General features: G+C 37.5%; 1 long non-coding RNA gene across 1 annotated transcript; it reads right to left on the bottom strand.

The window, feature by feature from the left end:
• Positions 1–562: 562 nt before the first annotated feature.
• On the bottom strand, positions 563–17,579 carry LOC148189598 (uncharacterized). The gene is made up of 3 exons (XR_015776664.1): positions 17,445–17,579; positions 16,905–16,969; positions 563–1,515 (listed from the first exon to the last, which is right to left on the bottom strand). It is a non-coding gene; the product is annotated as an uncharacterized LOC148189598 (long non-coding RNA).
• Between the last annotated feature and the right edge of the window lie 106 nt (positions 17,580–17,685).

Here is a 17,685-nt window from a genome sequence, read left to right on the forward strand (position 1 = left end):
GCACGCACGCACGCACGCACGCACACACACACACACACAAGACAAACACTCAGGACAAAACAGGTAAATCCCTTGGGAAAACTAAGCTTCTGTATCATACAAGATACAAACCTTCCCATTCCTCCTACTCCACCTTACTCTTGCTCCCAATAAGAAAAAAAGAAAATTAATAAATTATATGAAGTAGATTAACCCCTAAAAAGTGCAGCAACTGTTCAACAGAATGTGTAATACAGAACAACACCTTAGGCAGCAGTGTTTCCACTATGTGAGTGCTAGAAGTTATAGTATTCAGAATCTAAAATCACATTCAAAGAAGAATAATAGTCATTAGATAAACAAGTAAATTAAATTAAAAAATCATAACAAAATGAGTATTAAACAGCTGCCTTGGTTGTCTGGAACACCAGCTAAGAGGTAGAACTTTAAATTTGAGTGTAATGACCATATAAATGAATGAATTAACAGGTTATCTGTAGAATTAAACATTCAAGTAATATTCAAATGTTTATGCACTATGGAATCTATAAAGTAGAAGATCCAATGAGTAACACAAGGTGCCTCACAAGAACAGAGAAGCAGTTTAATCAGATATGAAACAACCCTGAGTTTACCTACAAAAAACATTTAAACATTTAAGAACAGCCAATAAGAGTAAGTCAAATGCAGAAAAGTAAAAAACCTGATTCATCAAAAAAACAAACATGTATTTCAGAGTCCTCTAGATGAGTGAAAAAATACTTTACATCTGAGCATAATATTATAATGTGGCCATAGTCACTATAGTCAGTGATAAATGTCTTCAATGAAGCAGGCTTTAGTGCCGCTCTCTGCCGCAGAGTGGTAAGGCTCAACAGTTCAACACCATGTTAACAGTCAGAAAGAATGTCCGGCAAGCCTACATTACCACGTAAAATGCAGATCTCGCTGAGCAGGCTTGGCAGACAGGTATTTTTAGTGTCCTGCACGGATGGCAATCGTAGTCTCTCCCCCTTCTCCGTTGTTATCAGCAGCCTGGCCGGGTACAGAAGTGTGGGTTTCAGTCCCTGCTTGTATAGCTGCTGCATAACGTCCCGGTATTGGGCACACTGCTCCATGACCTCCAGGGTGTAGTCCTCAAAGAGGGAGATGGGCTTAAGATACTGCGTGTCTGATCTTCTTTTCTGAGCCTCGTGTAACTTTCTCCTTAGTTTGAAAGTTGAGAAACCTGATGATAACAGGCCTCGGTCTTTCACCTTGCTTAGGTACCCCAAACCTCCCTAACATCCACAACCTCTCATCAGATACCTTTCACCAAATGCAAACACACTCCTGATCACAAAACATACAGCCAGCTCAGGCAGAGGACAAAAACAACAAAAGAAGGAGCAGGCCTCTGCAGGACATCCATTTTGAGGACGACGTAGAGGGATCATTGGCAGGGTCGGAGTGGAGGGAACCAATGGGCATCCTGACCCATTGCACTGGTGGTAATCAGTCAGAATGCACCGGTGGAAACACACAGGTCATTAGTACCTGGGAAAAAAAACACAAAGGGTGAGGGAGAAAACAGGGAAGAAAAAAAACACACAGCACTGTGCCCCTGCCTATCACGAAACAACGTGTCTCTACAAGCTATTCTAAGTAGTTTTCATGCTTTTTTAGGAGGGGTCAAATTTTCACTTTTTTTTAATATGCTATACTATTGCCTTTTTGGCCATTTTTTGGCCATGCTAAATTATGAGGTTTTTGGCCTTTTTTGGTCTTTATTCCCACTTTGTTTTCTACGAAGCGTCTCTACAAGATATTCTTGTTGTTGTTCAAGTTGTTCTCAGCCATTTTTGGAAGGGTTTAAAATGTGGCTATTTTCGACATACTATACTTTTGCATTTTGGTCATTTTGAGGTTTTGGGCCTTTTTTTCCATAATGCTATACCATAGTGTGTGAGCCATTTTAGGGACATGTCAATATTTGATATTTTCTTTTGATTAGCAACTTCATACTATGGTGACTTTTTAAAAAAATGGTTTTTGATTACCTTTTTTTGGGGGAGGGGGTGTTAAATGACTATAACCTTTTAATATAATGTTTTTTTCTTGACTTGTTACGATATTGTTACGTATTAAGACATACGATTTTTATGATGTTGTTTTTGCTGGTTTTAGATGAAATACGATCCTCAAACTTTTTGAAATGATTTCTGACAACAAACTGTGATGACATTTGTAACAACAATCTGTCTGTAACAACAGACAGATTTTTTAATGATTTTGCTGGCATTCCATACTGCGTCTATTTTATCATCATTCTTGACAACATACATACAACATACAATGGAATTTTTTCATGATGTTTTTGACAAGCTATACTCAAGTTTATAGTTACTTTTTATGACATACCATATTGGAATTTTTTGATGATTTTTTCATGACATACTGTATTATGACTTAACTTTTTAACATCATTTTATAGCATTATGTTTTAATGGACTTTTTATTCAATATTATAGTATGAGTTTTAATTGACTTTTTTACATGGCAAAATATAAAATAAATGACGTTTTTATTTACCTTTTGATGTTATACTCTTTGATGTTTTAAATAATTTTTAATTTTTGATTCTCTACATTTGATTCTCTACTGCAGTATGAGTTTTCAAGACTTTGTTTTTGCCAAACTATACTTTTTCTAATGACACTTCATTATATACTCTCCCATGACTTTTTATTATATTTACATTACTTTTTAATGTCATATTTTGATATGACTTTTTAAATAACTCTTTATGACATGAAATATTTTAATGATTTTTAATGACACTTTTTTTAGGATATAATATAAGAAAAAGAAGTAATTATTTGGTTCCAATAAAATTTAGAATATCCAATCCATGAAACCTTACTTATGTTTATAGTCAATAGTTTAGGTTCAGTTTTATAATACGCCATTCTGGTTGTCAAACTCAAAATAGAATGGAGGGACTTTCTAAGCATTCGTTGTGATATATAGTTTCGACTGATACATTTTACTGATAAGGTCAACTCACAATTCAGTTTAGCCAGTTTCAGTTTAACCTACATTTAGTTGTTTGATTTCCTGTTGAAGATACAAGCAACAGCAGCACGTAACATTTAGGAAAGAAGTGGTTGCTTTCTGTCAGATTATATGGGTCAGAGAAACTGCCTTCAAAACAATTTTCAAATCGTGCTGTATATGACAATTGCTGGCATCACTGATGCAGGTAATGTGCTGTAGCAAAAAGACTTCAGAGCCTTGAACCAAAACCACTGATACACTACTAAAATGCCACATTGTCATACTTTAAGGCCATAACAGTTTGGTTTTGAGCATCTCTCTATAATATTAATTATTTATAGAATCAAAGTAAAAAAAACTCCCTGATTAGTATCTTGTAAGAGTTTTAACATCAAAACTCAGCTGCTCTGTTTAATTAGGACTTTGTGGTTTGCTTAGATTGACAAGCAGACAATGCTACAACCATCGTTTGAAAAACAAAAAAACAAAACTGCTTTAAATTTGGCATAAAATAGTGTTTAACATATTACCGAATGAATATCTCATTATTCTTGTCTCTTGTCACCTATCAAATACCTCAGTTCTTTTGATCAAAGCAATAAGGAAAATATAGCTGAACTCTTAACAGGAAAAAAAATAGCTGTAACTAACAGTACTGACAAATGCTCTGTTCTCTTCAAGTGTCCCATGATGCTATGACATTAATCCATTTATAATAACATTACATCAACTGACATCGTAAAAACAAGATGACAATTTGAAAGGAGCAACTTGTGCTGATAAACCTGACTCTGCAGCTCCTCACAGCTATAAAGAGCTTTGTAGCATGTTTCAACTCCATCCCATTTTGCATCACTCTCACAGCATTGTTTTTGGTCACACCAGGAGCAATTTTCCAGTAAAAAAAAAAATCTCTGAATTCCCCTGACACAGTAAACAATTGGTGAACATAGTGTAGCATTAAGCAGCTAAAGAACCAGATATTTCCTCGGGAGTTGATGGAGACAAAAACAAATCTAAAAGAGATTGAATATTTGACTTACATTCACCAGGAAATAAGAAATATGACTCCACATGAAATGCTTAAGGACAATGAAAGGTAATAATGCTGCCAGTAACCACATTATATAAGGAGTACAAGTGTGCTAATAGGGTGGGTGGCGATAGGTCCCACAAACAACTGACTTTCGTGCAGGAGTCCTAAGTTCACTACCTGTGTCAATGAGTGTGTTTTTTTCTCAACCTTACCATGTGCCTCTTTTGCCTAAACCTAACCATCTGTTACTTTATCCCAACCATTGTGCCAGTCTGCGCTGTTATGTAAACATAAAAACAATGCAGCCTCATCCCACAGTAGCAGACTGCGTCATCCTACCACGCCATAATCCCACCGTGCATTTGCTGATATCACAATAATGGCATCCTGCAGCCTAAACAGCTGACGCAGAAGAATACCTAAAACAACTAAAGCAGACGCAGAAGCTCACTGACAGAGTGGCACCATGTAATGAGTTGGTGTGAGAACATGTTGTAGCCTTATTATCGTATGTAGCACCTGTAAACATGTAAAACAGAGACCATGTCTGTCAAAAACCCTGTTGCAGCATGTTACAAAGCAAAACCTCTCACAGAACCTGTATATGATATAAAGTGCAGCATGTGTGGGGTGGTGTGGTTGTTTATGGAAATCCTAATGGAGTCTCAAAATTGTGTGGTTAAATGTCTTTTGATACTGATGTTCTGCACATAACACCTTTAACAACAATTCACTTTATAACATAACATCACATTGGAATTTCTCAGTTATCTTGTTTTGCAATAAGCTTGACCAGAAAATAAAAACTGCTTAGTTATATGCAGAAATCATTGTTTATATAATCTACTGATCTGCAACCTACATTTCTGGTAAACTCATACTTTCCATTTCATTCATACAGGGACGAGATGGGCACATTTCTTGGACAACACACCCACACTTTTTGGTACTGTGCTCCCAAAACAGCAAATGTGATGGCTGTGGGGAGTGGAGAGCAGTGTGGAACAGCTTTCTGCTGCTGGCTGAGTCATTATGAACCTGTTTGTGCATCACAGAGGACAGTGTCAGAGGGACACTGAAGGAGAGAGAGACCTACTTAAACATCTCGCACCTTTCTATGGAAAATTAAAAAGTGTTGCGTGTGCGCATGTGGCAGGGGTGAGATGAAACTGCAGAGAGGATGCTACTTCAGGCAGAGATCGAAATTGAAAGAGAGACAGAAAGAAAGGGAGAGGGGAGGAAGACAAGCAGACAGAGAGAGAAACAGACAGAGAGAAAGACAGAATCAGAGACAGCGACAGATAGATTTCCCAATATAAGGACAGGGGAGTCCCCCAGGCTCAGCGACTGCGGGGCTTGTTCGTCCCACCTCCACATGGGGTGATAGGCCTTATCTCGCGTCATGAGTGGGCTTCTGTCAAACTGTTTGTCTACCGCTGGCTGTGTTTATCGTTGCCTCTCCTAAACAGGCTCACAAAGCTTCAAGATGGCAGGGGGATCCCCCCCTGCAGCTCTCTGCCAGTATCTGTGAACTGCTCCATCTGCATTAACATTCATAGCCATGTTATTGGCATTTATGAGCAATTTATAGAGATTTTATATATACCGTACAATTCCAGGAACACTTCTGCTGACTAAAATAATAAATACTGGTGGACCCCCTTGGAGTTGTTAATAATACACTGTCAGAAAAAAGGTACAGTCCCCACATCAATTGGATGTCGCTCTGAGCCTTTTATTCGGGAGAAATCTGTGGTCTCAGTTTCAGTTAAGGCGGAGTGTTATCTTCATAATAAATGAAGCAATGTGAAGGAATTGAATAGGACCACTTTACTTAAAAACGAAAGGGGTTCTGTGGCCCTTATGTGCAGTAATGGAAAATACAAGAGATGTGAAAAATGAACATAGATAGATAATACAAATAATTTTAAAACAAAATACAATGACATGATCATATAACTCAATGCAAGAGGGTCTAAGGTCCCAGCCCAGGTTGGTGGGGCCTTCTGTTCAGATTTTGCATGTTCTCCCCGTGTCACTGTGGGTTTTCTCTAGGATCTCCAGCCTCCTCTCACAGTCCAAACACATGAAGGTTAATTGGTGACTCCAAACTGGCCATAGGTGTGAATATGACCATATGGTTGTCCGTCTCCATGTGTTAGCCCTGTGATAGTCAGGCAAACTATCCAGGGCCACGTCTTGCCCAATGTCAGCGGGGATAGGATCAAGCACCCTGTGACCTCCCACAGGAAAAAGTGGTATGGATAAAGGATGAATGAATGATGGCTTCCTCACTTTCTGTAATGTTTAATGACTTTTCTGCATTTTCTCTTCCAGGTTCACATCCAGTTTCTCTCTGAAGTGAAAATGCTAAATCTGGTGGTGCTCCCAAAGTGAAACTAGGTCAACTGCTACTAGTTTGATAGCTGCTAGCTGACCAGGTAGAGGTTTTGAAATGTAAAAATTAGACGTTGAGGAAAAATCAAGAAGAAATTTGCCTCAGCCAAACTAGCCTCACGCTAGCATTATACAGGCATTCATTGATAAACTGGATGAGTTTCCGCATGAGTTTCCAACAAGATGTTGGGGACTGCAGTATCCTTTGATCATCAAAAATCTGGGGACAATGGCGAGAGAACGAAATGAGGCATGTGCTTTTCAGTGAATAAGGACGGTGGCAAGTACAGCTGCTGTCCTGTTCCTGCTGTGCATCACTGCCATGCAAAGGTGGCTGCAAAATGGAGTCACTGCCCTTGTTTGGTAGGAGAAACTGTTCAGCCTTAAAGGCGGAAATGTGTAGACTGTTAAATCACTCCACATCAAGAAATCATGGATTACCAGAATCCTCTGTAAACATGGACAATTAAAGCTGCAAGCAGCAATGAAAGGGCCCTCACGCCCCCAACATATGTCGAAGTACTGATGAGTTCCTGCTAAAGCAGTCGTTCATTTCTGTGAAAGTTGGATAATGCACACAGAGAGTTTGGACCCTGGAGTGAGATATTTCACCTGACGTAGTACTTCAAGGGCCCACTATATCGCTCTGGAGTGCACATACATTCCACATCATCTTGTATATTTTTGTAGACCAAATCATGAAAACTTTGTTAATTAATATTAAAACAAAAGACCTATTTGGAATTTCGAGTTTGAACCTTATCCAGGGCAGGTAAGTTTTACAGGCCGCTTCCCAGAGAAGAGTCTGAAGTGCAACTTAAAACACAGTTGAAATGTCTGAAGGTTTAGCTCAGCTGGTTAGAGGGCTACGAGGACTATGAGATCATTAGTTCAAACCTCACCCAGGACAAGTGAATTCAGTTGTCTAAAGCAAAGGACTATATTCAAGGTAAAACACAGGTGAAGTGTCAAATGCATCAGCTTGGTCTGTTAAAACATTTACTCCTAAACCATGAGAGTGCAAGTTTAAGTTCAATGGACTGTCGAAAACATGCAAACTGTCAGGAAGTTTAACTCAGTGGGTAAATCAGGTGGTTAGTGTACCTGAGGTTGCTAGTTCAAGTCTTATTTTGGGACAGGTGACTTTTGAATTTTATGGCATAAATAAAATTAAACATCAGCTGATATATAAGTCTACTCTGCTGATATGAGTCATCAATGACATGCCTTGCAATGAACACTTAAAACAGTTAAAAAACACAATTGTCTCCTTGTCCCCTGAATTTTCATACACTGAATACTGAATTTTCCCTGCCAAGAACTTGATTATCAGCCTGCCACATTTATCAGTCAAGTTTTTGACAGACGTCACTGCCAATACTGAGCTAAAGGGAATAATGAAACCACACAAAATGTCAGGAGGTTTAGCTCAGTGGGTAAATCAGATGGTTAGTGTACCTGACGTTGCTGGTCCAAGTCTTATCTGCAACAGGTGATATTTGACTTTTATGGCATAAATAAAATGAAATATTGGCTGATATATTTCTCTGCTCTGCTGATATAAGTCACCGATGACATACATTGCAATGAACACTTAAAACATATAAAAAAAAAAACCCCGATTATCAACCTGACTCATATATCAGTCAAGTTTTTGACAGACTTTACTGCCACTACTGAGCTAAAGGGAACTTCGAAAACATGTGAAGTGTCAGGAGGTTTGGCTCAGTGGGTAAATCAGGTGGCTAATGTGCAAGAGGTTGCTGGTTCAAGTCTTATCTGGAACAGGTGAATTTTGAAGACTGAGCTAAATTCAAAGCAAGCACAGAGCTAAAGGGAACATCAAATACATGAAGTTGGGTTGAGAGACAGGAAGGACAGTTAAGAGACATGAATTTGGGGGAGAGACAAGAAGTTGGTTTAAGAGACAGAAAAGTCAGTCAAGTTACATGCAGTTGGGTTGTTAGACAGGAAGGACAGTCAAGAGACAGGAAGTTGAGGTGAGAAGCAGGAAGTTGGGTTGAGAGACATGAAGGTTAGTCAAGTTACAACAAGTTAAGTTGTCAGACAGGAAGTTGAGTGAAGGAAGAAGATGGAGGTAAAGGATGAGAGTATGAATAAAATATTGGCTGATATATCTGTTGTATGTCTTGAATTGGAAAATCCAGTTTTGGCAGTGACGTATGTCAGAAAATCGACTGATATATGAGTCAGGCTGATAATCAACTAAGTTCTTGGCAGGGAAAATGTAGTATTCAGTATATGAAAATTCAGTAGAAAAGGAGACAATTGTGTCACAAACAAACAAACAAAATACCATACACTTAAATATTAAACCATGTCAGTACTCTCTAATGGACAAAATATGTTATTGTTACTGATATTTCTTGATTTCGACAGACGCACCTGCCGATACTGGTTTTACCTGTTTTGGGACCACTTCACCTTATGTATTGACTAAAACGATATATCACTCAACTTCACGTGCCTTAATTTGTTCTGAAATATCACAATTAGTGTCTAAACTATATGAATTTACTGCAAAATTATATTTTATGACATAAATAAAATAAAATATCAGCTGATATATCTGTCTGCTCCATTAATGTAAGGGTCATATGGTGTTGAAAGGCAAAATTCAGTATCGGCAGTGACGTCTGTCGAAAATGCGACTGATATGTGAGTTAGGCCGATATTCCTTGATTTCGACAGATGCATCTGCCGATACTGGTTTTACCTGTTTTGGGACCACCTTACCTGATTTATAGGCCAAAACGATATATAACTCAACTTTACGTGCCATAATTTGTTCTGCAATATCACAGTCAGTGTCTAAACTCTATGAATCTACAGCCAAATGATATTTTATGGTGCTAATAAAATAAAATATCTGCTGATATATCTTTATGCTCTGCTGATATAAGGCTTATGTTGAAACGCAAAATTCAGTACTGGCATTGACGTCTGTCGAAAACTCAACTGATAGTCAGGCTGATAATCAACTAAGTTCTTGGCAGGGGAAATTCAGTATTCCGTATATGAAAATTCAGGAGACAAGGAGATCTTTGTGTGTTTTTTAACAGCTGATGTACAGGAATTCCTTTGTTTTAGGACTGCTCCCTGTCGTTCAAGACCTAAGGGGATGTATGATCCCCTTCTGTCATCTTTCCAGACCCATGCGAGGCTGCATCAATCTATGTTCCTGACTTTCTTCCTTACAACTCTGGCACTTTCCTGACTTTCCTACCTCTGCCACTTCCCTGCATTCCTATTCCAGTGCCTTGCTTTCTACTTCCTGACTCTTTCTTATTCCTATTTTCACCTTTTATACTCTCATTGTCTACCTCCACTCAATTTCCCATCTTTAAACTCAACTTCCTGTCTCTCAACCCGACTTCCTGTTTCTTATCCCAACCTCTTGTCTCTTAGCTGTCCTTCCTGTCTCACAACCCAACTGCATGCAACTTGACTGACTCTCCTGTCTGTTAACCTAACCTAACTACTTGTCTTTTCCCCAACCTCCTGTCTTTTGACTGTCCTTCCTGGCTTTCAACCCAACTTCATGTATTCAACGCTCTCTTTAGCTCTACGCTTGCTTTGAATTTAGCTCAGTCTTCAAAATTTACCTGTTGCAGGTAAGACTTGAACCAGCAACCTCATGCATACGAACCACCTGATTTAACCACTGAGCTAAACCTCCTGATATGTTATGTGGTTTCGACGTTCCTTTTCAGTATTCAGTGTATGCCAATGCAGGAGACAAGGAGATAATTGTGTATTTTTTAACTGTTTTAAGTGTTCTTTGTAAAGGTCATCATCAATGACTTATATCAGCAGAGCAAACAGATATATTAGCAGGTATTTCATTTTATTTATGCCATAAAAGTCAAAAGTCACCTGCCCCAGATAAGCCTTGAACCAGCAACCTCATACACACAAATCACCTGAGTTAACCACTGAGCTAAATCTCCTAACATTTTGCATGGTTTCGACATTCCCTTTACTTCCGTATTGGCAGAGACGCCTTCTTATTAACACACTGATTGTCAGTATTAGGCCTGGACTTGAGCCACATGACTTGGACTGAAGCCAGATCCATGTCACTAATGCACGCACTGATAGTGTCAAACCTTAACACGCCCTTACAAGCACACCTTCACCCATCATGACATGATAATAATCTTACACCAACACGGGTGATTGTGCAGGCTGATTGGATCTTCATGACTATGAACATGTGCAGACACTGACTGATACTTCCCTAAACTGACACTGTTTATCATTCCTTCCTTTTAAGTAACATCTGTTTTACTTTAGGTGCTTGGTTCCAGAAATACCTGACTGGCAATTGGTGAGTTTGAGATCCATTTTCTAGCAATAAATAAGGGTATTCTACCAGGTTCCATTCTTGGTCTGGTTCTTTTTACATGTTATATCATATATATTTTATTTTCATCTTTAACCCTTTGAAACTTGGGCAAATTGGCTTGATTTCTTTCTAAAACATGGGAGGAGGGAAACTTATGAAGAAATGACACAGAAATTAGCAAGAAATGTACTTTCAGTAAAAACGTACATACAAATTACCTAAAAAATAGGAAATGCAAAAATAAAAATAAACAAACAATCAAAAAACACTGGAATATAAAACAAAACAAAACAAAAACAAGAAAATTATCTGAAAAAGGTGCTTTAAAATTATTATTCTGTAAAAAATAATAATAATAATTTTGCTAATTATTAATATAGTTCTATGGGCATTTTCCCTAGCTCTTTTACAAATATTTTTGTTGATCTACTAATTACATGTCATTTTTGGCCAAGTTGCTCAATGCATTTTCCCATGTTTTTGAAGGAAATCACACCAAATTGCTCAGAGTTCAAAGGTTTAAATACTTGTGAAAGACGTGGGACGTAGACGTGTGAATGCAGCACAAGAAAATCAATGTTGATCCCCGTAAACATGTAAGTATCTTAAACTTTTGTTTGCCACAGAGCTTATTTTGCAATAATACAAAACCCAATGGAAAAATCCCATATGCTTTTTGCTTATGTTTTTGTCTAATTTATTTGATTTTACTTTTCATTATTTTGAAGGGACGCTAAGGCTCTGCGGCACTGTGTTTTCTTTGCCTTCATAATATTATAATATATACTGTAGTATGTTGTTGATTGTAAAAAAGTACCATACGGGTAAATCCTTGATGGTAGATGATAACTGGTAAGTGATAATTGTTCATCATGTTTTGCAATATGTTAATGTCTGATTCCATCATAAAGAGTATAATAAAACTCACTGCAGAATTCAGGCAGCCCTACAATGAACTAAGCTGTGTTGTGAATGATAAGTTATTTGAGATATGATGCCTGTTTAAACACTTGTGATGCCAAGCACCAAAAAAGTGAGTGTGTATTCACAATGAATGGCACACTTATCTTAATACCACTGTGGAGTGTTAATCAGAACAAAGTGTATCAATTAGCATGCTGTAACACATCAGTCTAAAGTTAAGCAGTTGAGACTGAAACATAAATTAGATAAACAATATCATCATAATTAGGTTATTTAATAAAAAAAAACACAGTCTGGACCTATACAAGTGACTAGATGACTTTTGTTGTGATTTGGCTCTATAAGACATATTAGCGATGTATTGCGATTTATTACCTTTTTTGACTAAATAGTGTCTCCAAAAGCAAACTTTGTCTACATTTGTTTTAATCAATAAAAAACTTTAACTTAAAAGACATTTTAAGTTTGCTTTTTTTTTGTTTGAGCCTGCTAATTTCACTTCTGGTGTTTTTATTGCATCTGCAGTAATTGAAAAAGTAATTGATATTTATTATTATTCTGATAGGATACCATTCATTCATTGTTCGTAACAGCTTGTCCTCGTAAGGGTTGCAGCTGTCATTGGGTGAGAGGCGGGGTAAACCCTGGACAGGTCGCCAGACTATTGCAGGGCTGACACATATAGACAGACAACCAGTTACACTCACATGCACACCTACAGCAATGTAGAGTCACAAATTATCCTGACATGCATATCTTTGGACTGTGGGAGGAAGCCGAAGACCCCGGAGAGAACCCACGCAGACACGGGGAGAACATGCACAGAAGGGCCCCCCCACCCAAGGACCGAACTTTTCCCCAACCTGGATCCGAACTGGGGACCCTCTTGCTGTGAAGCGTCAGTGCTAACCACCGCACCACCGAGCCGATGTAATATAATAATATTAATATTTGTAATATTAATAATTTATATAATAATAAAATTATAGGATCTGATTTGGACCTCTGTTTGAAACCATCATTAGCTTAAGATCTTAAGTGCAAGTATAAGGCCCTTAGAAACTTCAGTGTACAGAAACAGGTCACTGGAGCGCCAGGAGTATAATCAGCATTGATGACACTTTGGCGTCCTCTAGTGTTGTACAGATAAACCACAGGACAAAAGTTTGAGTTGATATACAGTCACTACAGGCACACATACGTCAAACACAAAACTCAAAAACACAATTGAGTGTTCATAATTTTGGATTAAGTATTTTATAAAAACATATCTGCATATGTTTGTTGGCTTGGTTGCAATAGTCTTGTTTAATTCTACCTTATTTTTTGTCTGGCCTTTGTTCAACATTATTGTCCTTAAAGGTGCTATATAAATAAAGTTATTATATTATTATGATGCACAGCATACAGAAGCACGATTGCCATTTTCTACCTAGCTGGTTTTAGATGGCAAACATCTCATTAAAGGATTGTAACAGTGACACTGTAGTGGCTGTTGGTTAATGCGTTTTGCTAACTGGTGATACCATACAAGTGACAAAACACGGTATTGAATTGATGTCTGACAGAGATGATGTCTGACCTACTATAAACGCAAAACACAGCGACTGTGACACAACAGGACTCTCGTAGTTGGGATTGAGTATATGTATTTTTTCTCGGGTGTCTTTCCACAAAAAGAAAAAGGTTGCAAGTAAGAAAAAAATGTGAATTTTCCAATGCAGCATTCGGTTACGTTTCTACTTTGAAAACAACAACAACAAAAAAGCAGTTATCTAAAAACATTATATGTTAAATTCTTATGATATATATGACATTTAGCACAAGCTGAGACTGCTGACTATAACATTTCAAACCTTTCAAACCTGGATCGACGTCAGTTTTCTTGTGCTGTGTTAAGACGGCAGTATTAAAACCTTTGGATTATGAGCAAATTGGTTTGACTTCTTTTGAAAACGTGCAAAAAGACACTGAATAACTTGGAAAGAAAAACCAAGAAAACTGCAAGATAGTAGATTTAGCAAATTATTATTATTTTTTAAAGTCTGGGGAAAATATCCAGAAAACTGTAATTACTGTTAATATAATTACATATTCAAAATTATCTTACAGAATTATTATAATTTCCATGCACTTTCTCCAGGGAGCTATTGCAAAAATAGTAAAGAAGATAGAGGACCGACTAGATGCATAATTAATGAGAGATACATCAGTGTATTGCAAAGACTGTATACAACGTAGTATAGCAGGCAATCACATCATTTTCCGCCTGCAGGTCACGGCTTTTGAGTCCCTATTAATGCGATCTGTGCATCTTAAGATGAATTAATCACTTATTACAAATTACTGATTAATTAAATGTACTATGAAGACTAATTACTAACACTTATAAAGATAATTTAGCAGACGCTTTTATCCTCCTCCACCGCGCTCATCCACAACGCCACACAGACCATCTATGGGAGGGCGAGAGCCTCACCACTGACTTCACTGAAACCACCTTTGCAACTTCATTGGCCATTTCTAATCAACAAATGTAATAATAACCTACCAGTATATATCACATATTCACTGCACTTCTGACAGTAACATGATCAGGAGGACAGGTGGTATTGTGGACCGGAGTGCTGACTTTTAACTGTTTGGTCCTGGTTTAAATCTCCCTGGGTGTGCATGTTTCCTTTAACTTTACACTGAAAATGATAACAGCAGGCCTGCTTTAATGAATTACAGAGTGGAAGTCTATTTTAATGCAGCCTTATGAAAATGAATAAAAATAAAGAGGCCAAAAAGACCATGCCATAATTATAAATCGTATTTATTTCTTATCAGAGTGACAGCTGACTGGAGAAATCAGGAACCAGGATTAAACAACCCCGGCTGTTAGCCTGGTCAGGAGCAGGCTAGCTGCACAGAATAAATCTTCATGGTAACAATGTGCCTCTACTTTCATACAACAGAGTCAAGGCTAAATTCAACATGGATACCTGAAAAATCGTCGGTTAATCCACTATCCTTGTTTGTGCGATAGCCCTCAGGACATTTTCTTATTTGTTTTTTTTTTTACTTTCCTTCTTACCTTTCTTTCTTTTGTAATTTTTTATTTATTTTTTGCTAAATTTCAGGTTATTTTCTTCTTTTTTTTTTTAAACATATAAGTTTTTTGGCCATTACTTCTTAAGCTGCTCATTGTTGTCTTCACAAATTAAAAAAAAAAAGGTAAATCCATAATTTGCTCTGATTTGATAGGGTTACTGTTTTGATCTTAACATTTATATGAAGGAATTGTTTTAGTCTTAAATGTGTCAATTTTCATTGGTGCTGTACACAAATGTGATGGGGTTAATGTGAATTTCAAAGGTTATAAGAAAAGTGTGTCCGAAACTGAGGGGTCCAAATTTGTCACATAATAGAACTACATACATGGGTTTTGTAGTGAACACTATTACTTTGTGGCTTGTGTTCATGATAAAAAGTGCAGTTTGGAAACAGCACTGACACACAAGTGATATTAGATAAATCCTCTAGTTTTGAGACATTTTTAAAAGTTTAAAAGTAAACTTTGTGATAAAGAGTAAGAGGAAAATGGGTTTTATCACTAAGATGCAGGACATTGGTACAAAACATCAGTGTAGTTTCCAAGAACAATTAATATTTCAGGTTTTTTTTTCTTTCTTTACGTCCTACTGCTGCAGTCACATTAAATGCAGTTCACTAAATATATGATAGATGGAGCTAAAGAGCTAAAAACAAGGTGAAGATAATACTCAGCGCTCTGTTTCATTTGCCTCTGTGTCTCTTTAGCTGCTCCTTGTCACAGTGGCAGAACATGAGTCATAAAGTAGCCTATCATCTTTGGGAACTGTAAATATTGCACAGCTGGCTTTTGTATTAGTTAACTTTGTATGAACAACTTCAGGAAGCACATTAACACATAGGGACTGTCGGCTTATTTTATGTGCGTTTCATTTTTCCTTTTTTGATAATTTTTGTTGCTGCATGCATATGGCATATATTTTTTTAGATTGTGCATTTTTGTTTAATCCTTGAATTTCCAGGTCAGCTCCTATAATAAGTCTAAAATACACTGTGTAAAAAATATTATTATCATACTCTAAAGTGCAAAATGGTGCCATACAAAGCCATTCAAACTGCATTTTTTGAGCTACCAGAGCATAAAAATATGCATTGCATTATTTCTGGGTGTCACTCTGGGCTTTTGCCTTGGAATTTGTCATATTTAATATTACCAGTTATGGACACAGAGATAATTGCTCAGGGAGGGATCAACTGATGGGACAGGAGAGTGAGGGGGATTGGTACTTTGGTAATTGTGTTTTTGTGTTTATTTGAGTGACAGATATTAGTAAGTAGCCCACATTATGGTAAATACTATGTGTTAATTATATAATAGGACGTTGTCTATGTTATGACCCCTGGGGTCATCTTGTCTTTTTTTTGTTTGTGTGGTTTGTGCCCTTATATAGGTGATGTGATGGCTGATGCTGAGCTACAGGTGAAGTGCCATCATAAGATGTTCGGAGGGCCTCGCTGCTGCAGGATTGGCTCCTCTGGGGTTGGAGGACTTTTTAAACAGAAGATACCCACAGATCTTCCCTTCCTGCCTCCTCCACTCTCAACAGAGCCAGTGCGTTGATAGTGTGTTTTCTTGGCAGTTTTCTGATTTGTAATCAATCAGTGTCTTTTGGCCTCCTTTGGTATTTAACTTTGACTTTGTAACTTGTGTACATACTCTTTTTGGTTTATTGTGGACACTGTATATATATTTAAGCACCTTGTTTGAGCAGTATTAGGAGTGAGTAGCCGTTTTTCTTGTATTGAATGTTTTCCCCTGTTTTTCAGTTAGGACTTTAGGTAAGAGACCTGTATCTTTTTTGACTTTTTGTTTTCTGTTAGGTAAGTTTAGGGATTGAGGTGTATTTTTGTGTTGTAAATAAACTTTTCTTTTTTGTCTTTGACAATTATAAGCTAGTTGTTATTGAGAATGGGAGAGTGGGAAAGAACCTTCATGTTGTGTCCAGGTCCCCCCTATGCCGGTTACATAACAGTCTATATTTATGGTCAGTGGCGAACTTTGGGGGCTCCAGACAAGCAGTCATTTACCCCCCCTCATCCATCACTGTTAAACACGTCATCATTTACCTTGGGTTTGCAGAGGGTGGCAGGAGGTTGATCACGGTCTTGTGTTCGACTGTATCTTGTGACACCTACAAAGTGAAGTCAAACAATAAGAGATCAATTATGGAGACATAATATAATATAATGATAATGTACTTACTGACTGATCTCTCCTCTCAAATTCAGATCAGCTTTATTGGCAGGAATGTTTTGCCACATTGGCAAAGCGAAATAACAGATTATTAAATGATTAAATACATTACAGAAATGTATTTTAGACACATATTATATACGCACCGTTTTAGTTACATAGAAACATTAAGTGTAGAGCTTGTTTGTCTTCGTTAATGACAATATTCCACATATTTTGCGGCTAAAACTGCACACTGACTTTTCTCCCCACATATATAAGGCAAATATTTCAACCCAGGATATATGTCGTTCATTTTTTTCGAATAAATGTTCTCTTAAATCGTTGTATTTGTCGCAGTGTAGTAGGAAGTGAGACTCAGACTCGACTTTTCTTCATAACAGCGTGAACACAGCTTCGAAAAAGGTAGATACCTTTGGCAGGTTTGTTAAAAACTCCTTCTTTTTCTCCCTCTTTTTCTTTTTGTTGGACTGCTTTCGTAGCTTCGCTTCATGGTTTATCTCGCTCGTCTCTCTGTCTGTGTTGTGTTTACATAACTTGAATCTTAGCGCGCTTGAATTATTTCCGCATATGCACTGCGCAGTATGGTGATGCGCATCATGGAATAGTCCATGTAGTGTCGACTGAAGGGGAGGTCCAAAAAAACTCCGACAA

Source organism: Plectropomus leopardus, chromosome 5, assembly GCF_026936395.1.
Source record: "Plectropomus leopardus strain MGB_pleo_1.0 chromosome 5, ASM2693639v1, whole genome shotgun sequence".
In the NCBI taxonomy this organism is placed as follows: Eukaryota; Metazoa; Chordata; class Actinopteri; order Perciformes; family Serranidae; genus Plectropomus; species Plectropomus leopardus.